A 19,535-nucleotide genomic window follows, 5' to 3' on the forward strand; every position below is an offset into this window, starting at 1 on the left:
TTTGCATACAAACTATAATTGAGGTGAATCTTGCAATGTAGGAGAGGTTTCTATTTGTAGAATGTGAAAAATATTTGTGGAAAAAGTTTAACCCCCCAAAAAATGCCATATGATTCCTCAAAACGGTCCCATAAGCTTTTAGACCCCAATTTTCCAAACTAGGTCCTATCGGAAAAAATGGTCTTGTGAGTTGATTTCTCCACTTTTTCCACTTTGAAAGCATCAATATGGATGAAAAGAATGTAATTATCTAATTCGGATTAGCTTAAGAGGAAGAAATTGTTGGAAAACTATCACTACGATATTGTTTAGATATGATGTAGCTCTCACAAGTGAAGTCCTAAACATTAATCATGAGGAGACCTCTGAGCACTGATTTATTTTTTGGAATAATAAGACTATGAAAGGGTAAATCATTGTGGAGAACAGGTCCCGAGGGTCAATTTTTGGGTTAAAAGCCCATGTTTTGGGGCTAGAGGCTCAAGTTTTGTATAAAGAATGTAAAGTCTCCACATTTTGTGGTCACAGAGCGTGAAGCTGTAAACTCTCAAAAAGGGTTTCTGCCCTTAGTTTAGGTAGCTTGTGTTGGCTTGATGAGATCCACCCTTGGTCCACATGCCATGGGAATGTATAAAAGGGGAGTCTTAGAAGAGTCTAAGGTAGTTTTTTAGTCCCGTTCTAAGTAAGTTTTGGGTGATTGATCAATGTAATGGGTCTGTGAGAGCTAAGAGCAAACAGTCTTAGCATAGGAAGAGGCTCTGCAACTGAGTGCGTAGAGTCCTAAGGTAGAAGTTTGCAACTGAGTGCGCAAACCCCTGCAGCTATGTGCACAGGGAAGATAGAGTCTGTACTAGAGATCTAAACCATCTATAAAGAGAATTATTCTCGAGAGATATTTGTATGATCTATGTTACTTCTGTTATGAATGTTTGCGGTTATGTTATGTTGAATATTGGGTTTATGACTTAATTCTATATTGATTCATGAATCTATGTGTTTTACTTTATCATATGAATGCAAGTAAGAATATATGTTTACAAGAAGATAATCATAATGCTGGAAATAATACTGAGAGGAGGGGGGTGAATCAGTATTATTCAATTCAATAACCTTTTTCCTTTCATACTCAAAATTATATGTGATACTTCAATGAAGGTAACCCACGTGTGCACGCAACTGTGTTTAAAGAAACAAGCGTGTATCCACCGAAATAATGATTCAGTTAATTCATCATATGTTCATATTTAATCTATGCACCAATACCTTATTAAACATTAAACAGTAACCATGTGCAGTTAATAATAGAATGAACCATCACACATAAGAAACACACATGAACACCAAGATTTAAGGTGGAATCCCAATGTGGGTGAAAACCACATGCTGCTGTCATCTCTGTCTTCTTTTAATAATAATAAAATTTGTTTACAACATTGTACTGGTGCAGACTCATACCAATACACAAGCTTCTACCTGCAGAAGGCTACTACCTTCTCTCGTTCTCTGGCTTCTACTGGAAGGGAGCTAAAACCCCCTAGCTCTTGTACTAGCTTATATGTTTACTAGTACGTAGGTGCCGACCTACAGAAGGCTACAACCTTCTCTCTTCCTCTAGGGACCATGTTTCATAAATTTTCAGACTGGATGCTCTTCGTACACAACAATACACATGAAGGCCTCGTTTCATCTAATTTTCATACTGGACCCATTATCAACATTGAAGTTCAAAATCAATCACCACTGCACTACAACCATCAAATTCATCTGCATTAACCAATAATTGAAACTTAATCATAAATCTTTGAATCACCCATAACTGATTCACTAAAAGCCCATCGTTACTGAAGCAAATCACAATCAATCAATCTGAATATTCAGTATACTGTCATCAAACCGCAGTCACCAGAACAAAGAGCAGAATCCAGAATTCTGCAACAGCAGTCAGATCCAACTATAAATTCAAATATCATATTACATAATGTATATGCTACTTAGATGTGTTGAACTAGCATGTATACACACTTTTATTAAAGCCAACCAGCTTATATCTCTATAAATATCAATTCATAATTTTGTAGCTATTCTAGACTTCAATCATACCCAGATCATAACATTTATAGAACAACACGTGTCAGTATTCAGGTCTAGAATAAACATGATCAAACCATATAAAGATAATTCATTTCAAGCCTTCAGATCCCGATCCATCATTAGATCTTATCCTCAATCGACTCCTAAGGTTCATCCTTGGTTCAGATCAAAAAAAGCACCATAAGCCGACAACCTGCATACTGGATCTCACATTTCATCAAATATTCAATACTTGCACACCTGGCCTAATGATCTTCTCCTCCTTTTATAGTTTTAGGCCTTTCACAATACCATGGACCAAAACCACTTAGGACTAATACCTTGGACCAAATACCTAGGGTCAATACCTCGGACCAGATACCTTGGACCAATACCATGGATCAAAATAGCATGGACCAAATATCTCGGACCAAAAACTTAGCTTTCCAAGGTATACACACATTTCCTTCTGCGAAAGTGCGTGTGTACATATACGCTACTTTTGGTTAGTGAATTTGCATGTATACACGGCTTGGTGAAGGTGAACCTGCATATACCTCTCTTTCTTCATTCTTTGTAGTCTGATTTATAATTCTTTGCTGTTAACCTGTTGCACTGTGAACTGTCATATGAGAGAGTTGCCATTATATATTACTTCTGAACTGATTCCTTTGAACTGCCCTACCCTTTGTCAAAACTTTTATGCATTTTGTCACATCTGATATCTCTTCTGCAGATTCATGTAGTTACCATATACAAGTGAGTTGTTCCGCTACAAGTGGGTTTCCATCAAGTACAACATATGCATCATAATGCCAACAATCCCCCCCCTTTGGAGTTGAGGGAAACCATGTTGGTGTTGATTACCACAAGTTGTAGAGACTGTTAAAGATAACAAGCAAAACCAAAATACTCTCCCCCTTTGACATCAAGGGAAAAGGGTGGACCAGGATATTCTCCCCCTTTGATATCAAGGGCAAAGGGATGACCAAAAAGAATACTTTCATATCAGAATAGCTGAATATAAACATAGATCATGCCCCCCCAAGCACATGCTGCATTTTCTGATTAAAATCCCCCTTTGTACATGCTAAGATGTATGATATCATCCATGCTCCCCGGAAGCACATGCAGAGTCTGCAGATATTTTCCAAAATAATAACATGACTCTATAACTCAACTAAGTGACTTTGACCTTCCTATCACCAATGACTCATACATATATCAATAACCCAACCAAGTGGGGATATACCGAATTTGACTCATCCTCCCAACCAAGTGGGGATATACATGACTGAAACATATCAATTATTACATCATCCTTTCCCATGCATAGTGGACTCATTAAAAGAATACAACAGACAGAGACAAATTATTACATCATGGATCTTTATATGAATTTTACATCAAATGATATACATGACATTTATAACCAGACCATGATAGTCATCAACAACTATCATAAACCATGTATGCTCTTCTCCATAAGCATCTGTCAATAGCATCTAGACCAGCAACCTGTATATGTCCATCATTACTTCTCAAGATATGATAGTGTAAATATCATCAACCTATGACAAGGTATGTCTGCATATAAATATCAACTCATCCTCTTGATCTCATCAAGATCAACTTGCTTTGTTTCCTTAGTAGAAAGAGCCTTATCATAACCTTCCATGAATCAACTAAGCATATTTTATATCTCCAAGCGGTATCAGAAAAGCATTCACATCATATCATATTTATGTGAAAACACCATAGACATGATCATAACATCATTATCAAGAACCGCATGATCGTTTCACAAGAACCTTCAATATATCAAGCAGGTATCATCACTAGGGAACATCCCACATATGGTAAGCATCAACCATGATAATCAACATACGTGAGTATCAACCTATCATCATAAGGTAAGAACTCATCATCATTATGTGATTAAGTAAGCCATGTCTTCAAATAGGTATGTCTTCATGCGACCTGCAATAACACCATTCTCTTGTCCAACCAACAATATTTATCAATATGCAACTTAAGTAATCATCCATGTATCCAACATAATATGTGTCCATCAATTATGTATCTAGCAAATCATGAGTGCATGGTCATTTTTCCATCTTTCTTGATACCATCAACAACAGCAATCCTCAACGATGTGAGAATTATAGGAATCCTTAATCATAACTACACCATATGCATTTTTGAAGGCATGATGACACCATCATAAAATAAATGAGTGGCTTATCATCAAATAGTGAAGTTGTGTACTCAAATTTGTACTTCTCCTTGTCCTTATGAAGATCACCATGTAAGCAACATATATGTACTGTATACATCATCAAAGAGTCATCCACAATCATCCATAAATCTAATCTGAATAACAATTATGTAACCCCAATCAATACAAGTATCATCTAAGATTTCATGATGGGAAACTCATAACCATCACATAGCAAGATGTATCAATTAAACACTTTAGAAGCATAAGCCTCATCATAATTGATTAGGTACCAAAGACTTCTAAACATAATGCCAATAATGCTTTGTTAGAAGCTTAACATATTCTCCCCCTGAACCTGTTCCACCTATTCACTGTCAGATCTGATCATTGCATATATCAGTAAGAAGCATCAAGGCATCATCATCAATCAGATATACATCAAGTTATCAACAACTTGTGAGGATCAAAACACTTCTAAATAACATCCACAGAGTTTATTCATCTATGACAGAGAAGATAATTGATAATTGTTTGAATCATATCACATCAGTTTTTCTGAGACTGTCCCACAACATTTTTCTCAAACTACATATATGTGACGGTGCAGCTTTGAACTTATGTATATATGCAACTTGTATTTATGAAACTTGCGTATGAGATTTGGAACATTGAAGTTTCATACTTTCAGCTTCCCCTGAGTCTGTCATGTCTGTACACTGTTTCAAGCCACATTTTTTTCACTGTACTTCCTTCTTCTTCCATATCTTCGAGTGTGATGATGTTTTCTCCTTTCGGTATGGTGCCCGAAATTTTCTCCTCCATTCCTTTGCTATATGTCCAAACTTGTTACATGCATGACATCTTACATGTTTCATATTTCTTCTATAGTAGTCAATGGCTTTGTGACCAAACATATTGCAAGAAAAATGATATCCCTTAAAGTACCTGGAAGCTAATGATCTTTCTTTGTGATGATCTTGAACCATTATACTTCCACATCTCGCTACAACATGTCCAAGATTACGACATATAAAAAATTCAACATTATTCATTTGAGGAAATGACCGACCACAGTTAGGAGTAAAATATTTTCTTTGAAGAATTTCTTTCCTTGGTTGTTGATGGAGTTGACCTCTCATCTCCTTGTTGAGCATTCCAGATTTTTCATTAGAGTTTCTTGCCTCATTTTGTGAGCTAGATTCACCTTCAATAGATTCATGAAAACCAAGACTAGTTTTGATGGAAGGATACCTTTGACTACTAATAATATTATCCAAAATCTTAGCACTATCTTGAAATCATAAAAGCTTATCCTTTTCTTCTAATTTACCTTTTAGGATATTTACCTCAACCTGATATTTCTCTTCCTTTTCAAGATACTCTTTCTTCATGATTTCTTTAGCTTTTCTTCCTTCTTCCATATGTTTCCTTAATTCAAGAACTTTGTTTTCTTGTTCTTCAAGATCTTGGAGTAGTTCTTCATTCTGATTATTTGATTTTTCAAGATCTTCTTTTAGAGAGAGGATCTTAGCTTCAAGAATTTCACAGTAACTAGATCTATATTTGAGTTTCTTTATTGTTGTGCTCCTTTTATTTACTTCATTTCTTAATGATGTCACTTCATCCTGTAGATTTTGACATTGATCTTTCTTTTCCTTGTTTCCTTCCTCTAGTTGAGCTTTTAGTTTGGTAACTTATTCTTTGAAGGAACACTCCCTTTTGTCCAATAGATCTTGTTTATCTCTAATTTTGTCTATGAGCCTTTTAAGTTCTACCTCTATTTGACATCTTTCTCTCTCACCCATAAGAGTAAATTCAGTTGTTTCGCTATCAATTTCATCATCATCAAATGGATAGAGAAATGTATCACAAGGGGATAACAAATTCATACCTGAAAGTTCTTTTGTTTGTTCATCTTCATTCTGAGGTGATTCTGAATCTGAAAAGTTGCTTCCACATAATCCCCAATCAACTCTCCCACTGTCATAGTTCCTTTGAAATGTCTTCTTCTTCTTAGCTGCTTTCTTCTTTAGCCTCTTTACCATTGTTCTATGGATATCCTTCAAGCGATCAAGCTTCTACCAAAGGACCTACTTTGATACCAATTGTTGGAAATAATACTAAGAGGGGGGTGAATCAGTATTAGTCAATTCAATAACCTTTTTCTTTTCATACTCAAATTTATATACGCTACTTCAGTGAAGGTAACCTGTGTGTACACGCAACTGTGTTTAAGGAAACAAGTGTATATCCAACAAACTAATGATTCAGTTAATTCATCATATGTTGATCTTTAATCTGTGCATCAGTACTTTATTAAACATTAAACAATAACCATGTGCAGTTAATAACAGAATGAACCATCACACATAAGCAACACACATGAACACCAAGATTTAAGGTGGAAACCCAATGTGGGTGAAAACCACCTGCTACTGTCATCTCTGTCTTCTTTTAATAATAAGAAAATTTGTTTACAACATTGTACTGGTGCAGACTCATACCAGTACATAGGTTTCTAGCTACAGAAGGTTACTACCTTCTCTTGTTCTCCAGCTTCTACTGGAAGGGTGCTACAACCCCCTAGCTCTTGTACTAGTTGATATGTTTACTAGTATGTAGGTGCTGACCTACAGAAGGCTACAACCTTCTCTCTTCCTCCCGGGACCATGTTTCATAAATTTTCATACTGGATGCTCCTGGTACAAAACAATACACATGAAGGCCTTGATTCATCTAATTTTCATACTAGACCCATTATCAAAATTGAAGCTCAAAATCAATCACCACTGCACTACAACCATCAAATTCATCTGCGTTAACCAATCATTGAAACTCAATCATAAATCTCTGAATCACCCATAACTGAATCACTGAAAGCCCATAGTCATTGAAGCAAATCACAATCAATCAATCTGAACATTTAGTATACTGTCATCAAACTGTAGACACCGGAACACAGAGTAGAACCCAGAATTATACAACAGCAGTCAGATCCACCTATAACTTTAAATATCATATTAAATAATGTATACGCTACTTATATGTGTTGAACTAGTGTGTATACGTTCTTTTATCAAAGCCAACCAGCGTATATGTCTGTAAATATTAACTCATAACTTTTCAGCTATTCTAGACTTCAATCATACCCAGATCATAACATTTACAGAACAACACAAGCATCAGTATTCATATCTAGAATAAACATGATCAAACCATATAAAGATAATTCATTTCAAGCCTTAAGATCCTGATCCATCATTAGATCTTATCCTCCATCAACTCCTAAGGTTCATCCTTAGTTTAGATCAAACAAAGCACCATAAGCGAATAACCTACATACTAGATCTCACACTTCATCAGATATTCAATACTTGCACACCTAGCCTAATGATCTTCTCCTCCTTTTATAGTTTTAGGCCTTTCACAATACCATGGACCAAAACCACTTCGGACCAATACCTTAGACCAAATACCTAGGGTCAATACATCAAACCATATACCTTGGACCAAATACCTAGGGACAATACCTTAGACCAGATACCTTGGATCAATACCATGGATCAAAATACCATGGAAAAAATATATTGGACCAAAAACTTAGTTTTCCAAGGTATATGCGCTTTTCCTTCTGTGAAAGTGTGTTTGTAAATTTACACTACTTGTGGTTAGTGAACCTACGTGTATACGCATCTTGGTCAAGGTGAACCTGCGTATACCTCTCTTTCTTCATTCTTTGTAGTCTAATATGTAATTCTTTGTTGTTAACCTACTGCACTGTGAACTGTCATCTGAGAGAGTTGTCATTGTACATTACTTCTGAACTGATTCCTTTGAACTGCCTTGCCTTTTGTCACAACTGTCATGCATTTTGTCACATCTAATATCTCTTCTGTAGATTCATCTAGTTACCATATACAAGTGAGTTGTTATGCTACAAGTGGGTTCCATCAAGTACAACACATGCATCATAATGCCAACACATAATACATGTTGAAGTTAACCAATACTTAAGCTAATCGGGGTAGACACAATAGTAAGAATAATTATAGAGGCATGTAAGCATCTGAATTGACTATTTAGTGTCCGTGAAGGACGATCAGAGACCTTCGCAAAGGTTTGAAAGTTGCATAAGTGAAGTACATTGATAAGCCCTAAAGGGCTTGTAGGTCTACGTGAAGGAAGGGGTAGGGTATTAAAACAACATCACAACTATCTCAGGGTGCGGAAACTTAGTTCCTGCATCCCCCCATACTGCTTCGGGTGAGACTTTAGTCTGTGCTTCATGGATTGATGCCGAAAGGGCCAGTAGTGTAGGGATTTTCTTGGCTAGTTAATACTAAACTTGGGTCAAGGCCCATCAAGCCAACAAATGGTTTCGTTTCCAGGACTGGGATCTGCATAATGAGATGTGCGATGTCGCATCAGTGGAATCCAACTAAGAAGGAGATCGAAGACTGGTTAGATAGAAATATCCATGAATTCACGGTGCAAGAGTATAGGAATCTGTGATTGACGAAAGAATAGTGGTTGGACAAATACATGTACACAGAAATACCTGAGATCTTCTTTTGTTCCTTCCCAATTGAGTTATATGAGAGGATAGTGAAATTGGAAAACGGCTAAGGAAGGTGGATGCTTGACGATCTAGTAGTCTGGACCTTAGAGTTAGTGCAGAGATTAGAAGCCTATGAAGATGAGATCACGCACGATGTCAATCATTGGCTCAATCGTATCATAGGAGGGTTTGTAATAGAGTTCTCGATCGATACCTCAGTTAGTTAGAGTGAATCAAAGCGTCGTTTCTTCAAGGGGCCATGAGGTAAGTATTTAAAATCGTTAAATACTTGGGTTACGATGCTCTTGTGTGAAAAGTGGGTTATGCGACTACCTTGATGTTTGGGGCTGCATGAAGTGTAAGGACATTCAAAAATAAGGAAATAACAGGCCCTGAATATAGCCCGCTAATTGAACCCCCTCTGATTGACGGCGAGGAAGTAGCACAGGCATCTCTGCAGAGCGTTGTCCAGTTGATAAAGCAAAGGGTTCCCACGAATACCCCATCCACCCACACCACCTCCATCTTCACCTCTTCCGTATACGCCTTTTCCTACACCACCGTCACCTCAACCACCATTCAATATGGCGAACTCCATAAAGCTACCTATGGTCAAGGGCATGGGAAATGAAGATCCAGAATAGTTTTGGTTTGTCACGAAGGTTGTATGGGAATATCAGGGTATCATGGATGATGAAATGAAGAAATAAATGTTGATTAGTGCTTTGCAGGACCACACGCTAACATGGTACATCAAGTACTGCACTGATAATTCGGTGTACGCATTGGAAGATATACAGACTATGCTGAATAAGGCATTTAGTAGACCTAAGTCTGAGGCGTAATCAATTGTGGAATTCCAAGAGATCATGATGAAGCCTAGTGAGACACCCTGGGATCTGGATCAGAGATTGAAGTGTACGATCCATGAGGCTAACATGAATCTGACTGATTGACAACAATGCGAATGGTTTGTGGCTTCGTTCCTGCCTCATCTAAGGGTTGTGTTGTCACAACAGAAGATTGGGACCCAGGTCGAATCTTTGGAAATTGCAATGAGATTGAGTGAGACACCGATGCAAGATGATAATCTGGGGGTTCAGCAGATTCATGTGCAGTTGTAGAACCTTTTCCTAGAAATGTTGAGTCTGAAGAGAGATAGAACAGCTCAGCTTGAGGCATGTGAAGTAGTTTGGTGGCTGAAGTGTAAAAGCCAAGTGCATGACAAAGATCACTATCCAGTGTTTGAAAATTATGTTGCAGTAGGGGAACCAATGCCTTTGAGGATGGAATCTCTAGTAGGTAATGCTATCTATTAAGTAGCTAGAAAACATGCGACAGACAATTTCCATTTGATGCAGAAATTCGTACAGACATCGCAATAGCTCTTCTGCAACGTTTTTCAATCAATGGTTCATGATGAGTGCAATTGTTGTAGTTACAAATTAATGATGGATAGAACGCCTACATACAAGGTGTAGGCAGAAAACCGGCTTCTAGAGCAAGGCGCTAGGGGAGCGTGAGGCGAGTATTAGGGGTGTGGATGAGGCCAAGGTGGAGGAGGACCTGGTAGAGGTCAAGGGTAGGTCATTTGTTACAACTGTGGGGGACCAGCACACTACGCATGAGACTACCCGAATCCGTCGCATCTGTCATGCCGCTATTGTACTCATTTTGACCATGCAATGGAGGATTTCCCTATATTGTTAGCTAAGATACATGAAAAGGGGGAGCATCCTCAGTAGCCGACTCAAAACCTGTAGATGATGAGGGCTGATCCACGCGAGGAAGATCTTAAGGTAAATATTGTGTTGCAGAGTGAGGTGACAACTGGTGAGTGGGTCCGCAAAGCGCCAGAAAAGGAGACTGGATTTGATCTAGAACACACGAAAGAAACATTTATGGAAGCAAAGAAAAGCTTCACTGAGGCCTCTACCTCAGGGAGTCAAGAGAAGTTCACTAAAGAAATGGACCCATCCATGATTACCACATTCTTGGAGAACTGCATGAAACTACTGCGCCATAGCAAGGCTATGAAAGGACTGCAGGAGTTGATCAATATGTACGATGGGAAGGAAAATGCTACTGACAAACCACGCGTAGTCAGAAAGACTGGCAGGCATATGACAAGAACGAGGTGTGAAATTGGGTTTATTGCATAGATAAGAGAATATGAGATGGATCAAGTTATTTTAGATTTGGGGTCAGACACGAATTTTTTGCCAAAATAGACATGGGATAGAATGGGGAGACCTATGCTACAGTGTTCTGGGATATCATTAAGGATGGAAAATTAGCAGAAAATTGTTCCAATGGGGAGGTTACAGGGGGTGACAGTTGACATTGAAGGCGCGAGCACACTAGTTGATTTTGAAGTGATAGAGACTGTGGATGACAACAATTCTTACCACGTGCTCCTTGGGATCGACTAGGACACTGACATAAATGGGGTAATTAATTTGAACAAGAGGAAGATGATATTTGAGAAGAAATTGCACCATGTGGTAGTGCCCCCAGATCTCGCAGAAGGACCGTGCTATACTGAACCAGTGTACCATTATGAAAGCGATGACGATTTGGACCAGATTTACAAGATAACGGTGCAAGATCAAGATTGGGTGAATCCAACAACAGATGGACGTATTGAATGGGACCGCGAAAGTTCCTGCACATCAGATTCAAACAAAGAACTGGAGCACTGGCAGATCCGACTGCATGAAGTATGTATGCTGTGTTGTAATATGATGATCAAGTCGTTGCGCCATGTATCATCAGAGGTAAGAAATCTGCCTTACTATGGTGGTTTAACTAATGTTGATCACTTTTTGGATACATTTTAGAGATAAGTGCCAGAGAAGTATCGCTTCCACGCCTGGACTGGGTGCTACATCCTATGCCTGCGAGATGGTGGGGAACATACAAGGACAGTTTTGATGATTGGCGTGCATACAGAAAAATGTAGAGAGTGCGGTTTGGTCACCCCCAAGTGCAGTTAATAGAAAAGTATGATGGGAGGAATGAACTACGTGACCATTTGGCTAAATGGACTAAAGTGTATTGAGCAAAGCCTCAGCCACAGTGGGTACATCCATTTTGTCATACCTTGAATGTTATACCGATGAATTGGTACTTGGAGACAGAACTCTGTGATGGCACTGAACAATGGGATGTTTTGTGCCAAGGATTTTTAATGATGTTCATCTTTGAGGATGTGTTTGAATGTAATGGCGATGCATTACAGGAGGTTAAGGCAACGATCTTCAAGATATTGCAGAATCCTCTAGATTTGATTCAACCTGATTGGACTACCCAACTGAGCCACATGTTGGAGTGCTACAATGTAATAGCGAAAGAAGAAGACAAAGACCGGAGGAAGATTAATATACCAGAGGCTGAAGGTCACAGCAAAGTTGAAGGACCGCAACTAGGGAATCCAGACATCACCGAACCTCTCAAAACTAGATAGGTGAACATTGGCACGGAGGCAGAGCTGACATTTGCAAAGATTGGGGACTACTGGGACGATGAGACAGTAGATAAGGTCGCCAAATTACTCCGCGAATATCAAGATCTGTTCCCCACGAATTTTTTTAGATCTAAAAGGGATAATAAGGGACTTGGATGTCATGAAGATCACTCTAAAATCAAGTTCGAAGCCAATTAAGAAAAGACATTACTGCCTCAAACCAAAGTATTAAGGAAGGGTCCATTTGGAGTTGGATAAAATGCTTACAACAGGCATCATTGAACCAGTAGAAGAGTTTGATTGGGTAAGCCTAATGGTAGTTCAGGACAAAAAATAGAAGGATGAGATATGGATATGCATAGATATCAGGAAGTTGAATGATGCCTATGCGCATGATACCTTCCCAAATCCGTTCACTGATGAGGTACTGGATAATTTTGGTAGCCAAGAAGAATATTCATTTACTGATGGGTTCTCAAGGTACCATTAGATCAAGATCACGTTGGAGGATAGGTGTAGGATGACCTTCACAACTAAATGGGGTTGCTTCTAGTATAATGTAATGCCTTTTGGGCTAAAGAACATGTTGACAATATTCTTGCGCATAGTCTTCGCAGCGTTCAAAGATTTCATTCACAAATTTCTGGAGGTATACTTTGACGATTCGACAGTGTTTGGACTTGTAAAGTGCCACGTAGAAAGTCTACACCTGATGCTAGATACATGCCGGAGGTACCAGATTGCACTCAATCTGAGGAAACATTTGTTTTGTGTCCCTTTTGAGATCTTGCTGGGTCACGTGGTATGCATACAAGGCTTGATGGTAGACCCTGCAAAGATCGCGGTTATAATCAATTTGGAGGCACCAAGAAGTGTGAAACAGCTATGCGCAACATTGGGGCATATAGGGTACTATAGAAAGTTCATTAAAATATATGCCCAGATCACCATTCCAATGGAGAAACTATTAAAAAAGGATGCTACATTCTGTTGGAATGATGAATGTCAGAAGAGCTTGGATGTGCTCAAAGAGAAAATGGTCACCACGACGATCCTAGTCATCTCAGATTGGAAGAATGAATTTCATGTGCATGTGGACACATCATGTATTGCAGTGGGAGTGGTACTGACACAAGCTGGTGCGAGAGAATTGGATCATCCCATAACATTCGCAAGTAGGAAGCTATCTAAAGTCAGGAAGAATTATTCAATGACAAAGCGCGAAGATCTGGCTATGGTATACGCACTCCAAAATTTTAGGCACTACTTGGAAGGTGGATACTTTAAGATGTATACAGAGCATTCTACATTGAAGTACTTGGTGAACAAGCCTATGTTGGGGTGGAAAATATGCAGATGGTTATTGTTGTTTCAATAATATGATTTTGAAGTTAATGTGAAACCAGGACAATTGAATGTTGGACCGGATCATCTATCGTGCATTGAAACAAGAGAGGAGCCTACTAATTTGGAGGAAGGACTACCTGACGTGCAGCTCTTTGTGGTGCGCATTGAAAATAGTCACTTTGAAGATATTATATAGTTCCTGGCGATGGGAACAGATCCATAAGGATATACTGGCCAACAAGAGAAGGAATTGGTGGTGCACGTGACATACTTTTCTGGCATTGAAGGAAACTTGTATAAAATGGGCTCAAATGAAATACTATGACGTTATGTGCCAGAATTTAAATGAAACAGTATCCTCGTTGAGGGTCATGGAGGAGCCATAGGAGGACATTATGAAGGCAAAGCAACAAAGCAGAAGACTCTATGCACTGGGTTCTGGTGGCCAACACTGCATAAGGATTCAAAAGCATATTGTAGGGCATGTGATGCATGCCAAAGGACTGGCCGAACATGGCGGAGAGATGATCTACCACTGAATCCATAGATATCATTATAGCCCTTCGAGAAGTGGGCGATTGACTTTGTGAGACCAATTCAGCCTCCAGGAAAGAAGACGGGTGCACGATACATCATCATCGCGACTGATTATTTGACTAGATCGGCATAGGCACAACTTGTGAAGGATTGTACAAGCTCGACAGCAACAAAATTCATCTCTGAGTATGTGCTGACAAGGTTTGGTTGTCCAAAAAATTTCATGAGAAATCGCAACACAAATTTTCTTAATGAAACAATTAGCGCGTTGATGGAGGAATTTCAGGTTTACCATCAAAAGATCACGCCATATCACCTGCAAGCTAATGGCATGGTAGAAGCATTTAATAAGATACTGGAGAAAGCGTTGATGATCATTTACAATACAAAAAGAAATGACTAGGATGTGCGCGTACCCACGGTGCTATGGGCTTACAAAACAACGTGTAAGAAGCAGACTGGAAAAATTCCTTTTAGGTTGGTTTATGGTGTTGAAGCTGTGATGCCAATGGAATACATTGTACCTAGTCTGTGGATAGTGGCATTCACATGAATGGTGGATCGTGGAGCCATGTAGGAAAGGCTCACATAGCTGGCAGAACTAGAAGAATATAGATTTTTGGTAGGATTCCATTAGCAAGTTCAAAAGGAGTGTGAAAATGCATGGCACAATTGACACATCAAATTGAGCACCTTCAAGGTAAATCATTTAGTGTTATTATATGATAACAAGTTTGATAACTTTCTAGGAAAATTTTGGATGCATTGGCTTGGGCCCTATGTCATCAAGGATATTACTGATGGTGGATTAGTTTAGTTGGTAAAGTTGAATGGAGAGCCATTCCCAGGGAGGGTGAATGGTAGCCAATTGAAGCCAGACACCCAGATCTTATCAAATGATTATATGCTGGAAGCATAGTCTTAGAACTCCAAGCAACTGAAAGGAGGCGTCGGACTATAAAATACACTTCTTGGGTTGTAGAGCTGCGTGGTTGGGGTACTGTGCGGAATGGAGGATTGTCATAGTGTCAGCAGAAGCATGATGGGAGCTGCGCTATTGAAGGAGAGACCACGTAGGGCAGCCAAAAAGTGACCGTTATGGTCACTGTTCATGACTTGACAATGAGAAAATGGCTAAATGGAGTGGGGGGCAGCAATTAAGTTGGAATTTAAGAGCAAGATCTTTGAAAATATGTTGCCACTCTAGCATTTATGAACTAATTTTTGGGGGAGCGATCGAATTCAAATTTGAAATTTCCTATAAATTTCAAATGGCCGACGAATGAAAAACACTTGGCATTTTCAAAATTGAGGTGTTGAGCTATCAGGCGTGCATGAAACTTGATTACTTCGAGGCTTTGGTAGTGATTTTAGTGTTTGAGAAATTACCGAAGGAAACTCGAGAACTTTTAGCTGGCATTATGTCGGCACCCATGGAGACTTCAATTGTTGGAGAAGCGATGGCAAATGAGGCCACTGCCCTAGAGGTATCAAGTGTAGAGGTACCTGTAGAAGTACCCAAATCACCGAGGTCCCCCAGGTCGAGGCCTATGGTGCCAAAAGAAGGTCCCAAGATGAAGAAGCATAAGCAAAAAGCAACACAGCTAGTGGGTGAGTCACCAAGGAAATGCTAGAAGAAGGAAAACCCAACTGTAGAGGAAAAGGGAAAGGTAGTAGACCTAGAACCTGACGAGGACATAAAGGATGTTGGTGTGGGAATATAAGATGTTGACATGGGTACAAAAGACATTGACATTGAGGGAAAAAACCTTATCTCCAAGCTGCCACCATATGTCCCTTCGCACCAAGGGAAGGTGAAGGTACCAAAGGACATCCATGAGAACAAAATAACACTTTTCACCTTGTTGCTGCTAGAAAAAATCACATTCAAAGGACCTCACTTGGCGCATATCCCCCTTTTGAAGCTAGAGGACTATGATTTAGCAGATATAGAGCACTTTCCCCACTTCATGACAGATATATTCATGCACCGCGTCTTCTACAAAGACTCTGGTGTGACCACGCTAAAGTCAAGGCAGTGGATATAAGGGGTGGATAAGGCAGGATTTTTGAACCTACTATGGGTGTCGCATTACAACCACGCACCCATAACTTTGATAGTGATCAAATAGTTGTTATGCCTGGTGCATGATGGGTGCTTGTGGTTAGGAGATCTGATACCAATCACTGACATGCTAATCCATGGATCACCTTACTCCCGCATTTAGGCTTGAATCCAGCCATGGAATTTGGTGGAAAGTTGGGTGAGTGTGACCTCGCTGAACAAATGAAGGACAAGTTCAAGCTTGCAAAGAAGCCACGCGGCTACTCCATCTCTGACAGAACCGACCCTACAGTTCAAGTAGCCACCCAGATCTTGGCGGGGAAAATTATGAGGACGTGTCACACAGATGAAGTGTCGGCACCGATGGTATCTTTAGCAGCTCAATGCACAAAGGTCGTACAATTTAACTAGGTGCGCTACCTCTGCAGTGAGTTCCTCGTGAACTGTAGAGAAGCATAAGATCAAAGCAAGACTTTCCACTATGCATGGTTGTTATTTTCAATTGTACTAATTGAATCGGACTTACCAGAGGATAGTCAGTTTCCTCCGATTTCACCAGAGCTGGCAGAAGCAGCGAAGTTCGCTTCACTCTGGGCCATAAAGGACCCCAAAAGGGTAAAGGAAAACAAGATATTCTGGATTCTCATGGAATCAAACATCTGCACCGCCATAAACTACAAGCCACAGCTCTCACTGACTATCTTTGAATAGTTGTCTAAATATGTGGAGTTCAAGGTGAACTTCCACTATGTTTCCATTAGAGGGCGAAAGGACCTGCATAGAAATGGTATGATCTTCCATACTTGGTGATGGATTATGTAATTGTTGCGGTTCTAGAGAGTTTGCCTACAGAATGGCGCAAGGTCTTAGACTTATCAGCTGGGTCTAGTAAGTTTGTTGTGAAGTTGAAGAAGGAATAGGCCAGGTTAAAGATAGAGAAGTTGGCCAAAAAACAAAGGAAGGAAGTTGAGGACAAAGCCAAAACATAGCGTGTAGCCAAAATGCATGCAGAAGGGGATGAGGAAGAGGACAATTGTGACTTTGATAGGGGTCAAAAGATTCCTTCTTCACAAACAAATGAGGAGGAGTATCGCTCAGAGCAGGGAGGAGAGGACCTAGAGACTACACCATTCCCAGTTAAGCACACAAGGGAGTAGGAGAATGTAGGGCCATGGAAGAAGTCCAAGGCCAACAAGTTGTCACTTCACCCAATCACCTTGATAGAGGTTGATTTGAATGATAATGGTGATATAGTGAGGGACACAACCGCGGATCTGCTACAGCAGTTCGAGCAACAGCAGAAACAGGCCTTGGTCGCCATTCAAACAGGTCTACACAAGCTGTAGATCCAAGCTACTCAAGTGCATACCACTGTAGGGTGCGGTAGCACGGCATCCGATATTTTGGCACTGAGAACCTCAGGCACAACAAGGATAGTTCACACAATGGATCTCCAGGCTGTCACGTTGCCGGATGGAGCATTGACCGTAGAAGCAGCGACTGATAGGGCCACTATCAACGCCATCAAGAATGCCAGGTTAAACTTGGTCGTGCTTCCAAGTGAAGCCTTTCACATCCTACTGGTTGGTGTGATCATGGAAATATAGCCTCGGGAATAGCGCACCTTGAACGTTATCAGCGAGAAGAAGGTGAAAAATGCACAAATGTTTGTCGAAGAATTGTCCGCGATTCATCTTCTTAAGAAGATCAGAGAAAAGAATGAGTGCACAACAGCTGTGGTGGCTGAGGCATGGCAGATTGTTCTAGAGCTAAACGTCCCCAAAGATGCACCAATCAACGCAAGGATCTGGAAGCTCCCTGTAGGTGTCCGCGAGGCACATACAGAGTTGGCTAAGGTTTAGTCTGAATTGAACCTTAATATCATGGAACTTGAGTTGAGGGCCCAACCTTCGACTCCACCAAAAGTCAGAGAGTAACGCAAGACCACTATCAAAGATGTTGTTGTAGTTATTGACACTGGTGTGAAGGATTGCATTGCACTCTTCGAGCAAGCGCTCGAAGTAGTTACCAATCTGCAGGAAGATCCCAAGCTACAAAGATTAGAAACTAAGGCACAGGAGCTGCAGCAAAGGTACGATGAGGTCAAAGCGACGACACACACTGTCACCATCACGCAAATGTTGGAAAAGCTGCAGGAAGCAAAGGAACTAAAGGAATAAGTGGATGCAACTCAGTGCAAGGAGGCAGTACTGAAGGCTAGATCAAGGCCTTGGCTAGAGGAAGCCTATGTACTCACTGCCTGCATTGAAGGGAAATTGGCTAGTCTGCAGGTGACACAACAGAAAATATAGGTAGATAGCGCAGAACCAACGACGGAGTAGCTGGTTAAGTAGGTGGCGACACAGTGTACTGCTGAGGTTGCAGTCATATAGGTGGAGTTGGGAGGTCTTCGTGACAAGATCTCCGCACCGGCCGAGTGATTCAGGGCAACTCACTAGATTTGTGTTGAGAGCCTATCGGGAGCGGGTCCCCTAGCATCAATTTTGGGGTTAAAAGCCCAAGTTTTGGGGCTAAAGGCCCAATTTTTGTATAAAGAATGTAAAGTCTTTGTATTTTGTGGTCACGGAGCATGAAGGTGTAAACAGTCAAAAAGGGTTTTCGCCCTTAGTTTAAGTATCTTGTGTCAACTTGATCAGATCCGACCTTGGTCCATGTGCCATGGGAATGTATAAAAAGGGAGTCTTAGAAGAGTCTAAGGTAGCTTTTTAGTCTAGTTGTAGGTAAATTTTGGGTGATTTATCAATGTAATGGGTTTGTGAGAGCTAAGAGTGAAGGGTCTTAGAGTAGGAAGAGGCTTTGCAGCTGAGTGCATAAAGGTCTAGGGTAGAAGTCCACAGCTGAGTGTACAGACCCCTAAAGCTATGTGCACAGGGAAGTTAGAGTCTGTACTAGAGATCTAAACCATATATAAAGAGAATTATTCTAGAGATATCTGTGTATGAGCTATTTTACTTTTGTTATGAATGTTTGCGGTTATGTTATGTTGAATATTGGGTTTATGAATTAATGCTATATTTATGCACAAATCTGTGTTTTACTTTGTCATATGAACACAAGTGAGGATATATGTTTACGCAAAGATAATCATAATACATGATGAAGTTAACCAATACTTAAGCTAATCGGGGTAGACATAGAAATAAGCATAATTATAGAGGCACGTAAGTGTCTGAATCGACTATTTAGGGTCTGTGAAGGATGATCGAAGACCTTTGCAAAGGTTTGAAAGACGTATAAGAGAAGTACATTG

The sequence above is a fragment of the Pinus tabuliformis genome, chromosome 2_2 (assembly GCF_031772625.1).
Source record: "Pinus tabuliformis cultivar Carrire ecotype Pingquan chromosome 2_2, CPIR1, whole genome shotgun sequence".
Lineage (NCBI taxonomy): Eukaryota > Viridiplantae > Streptophyta > Pinopsida > Pinales > Pinaceae > Pinus > Pinus tabuliformis.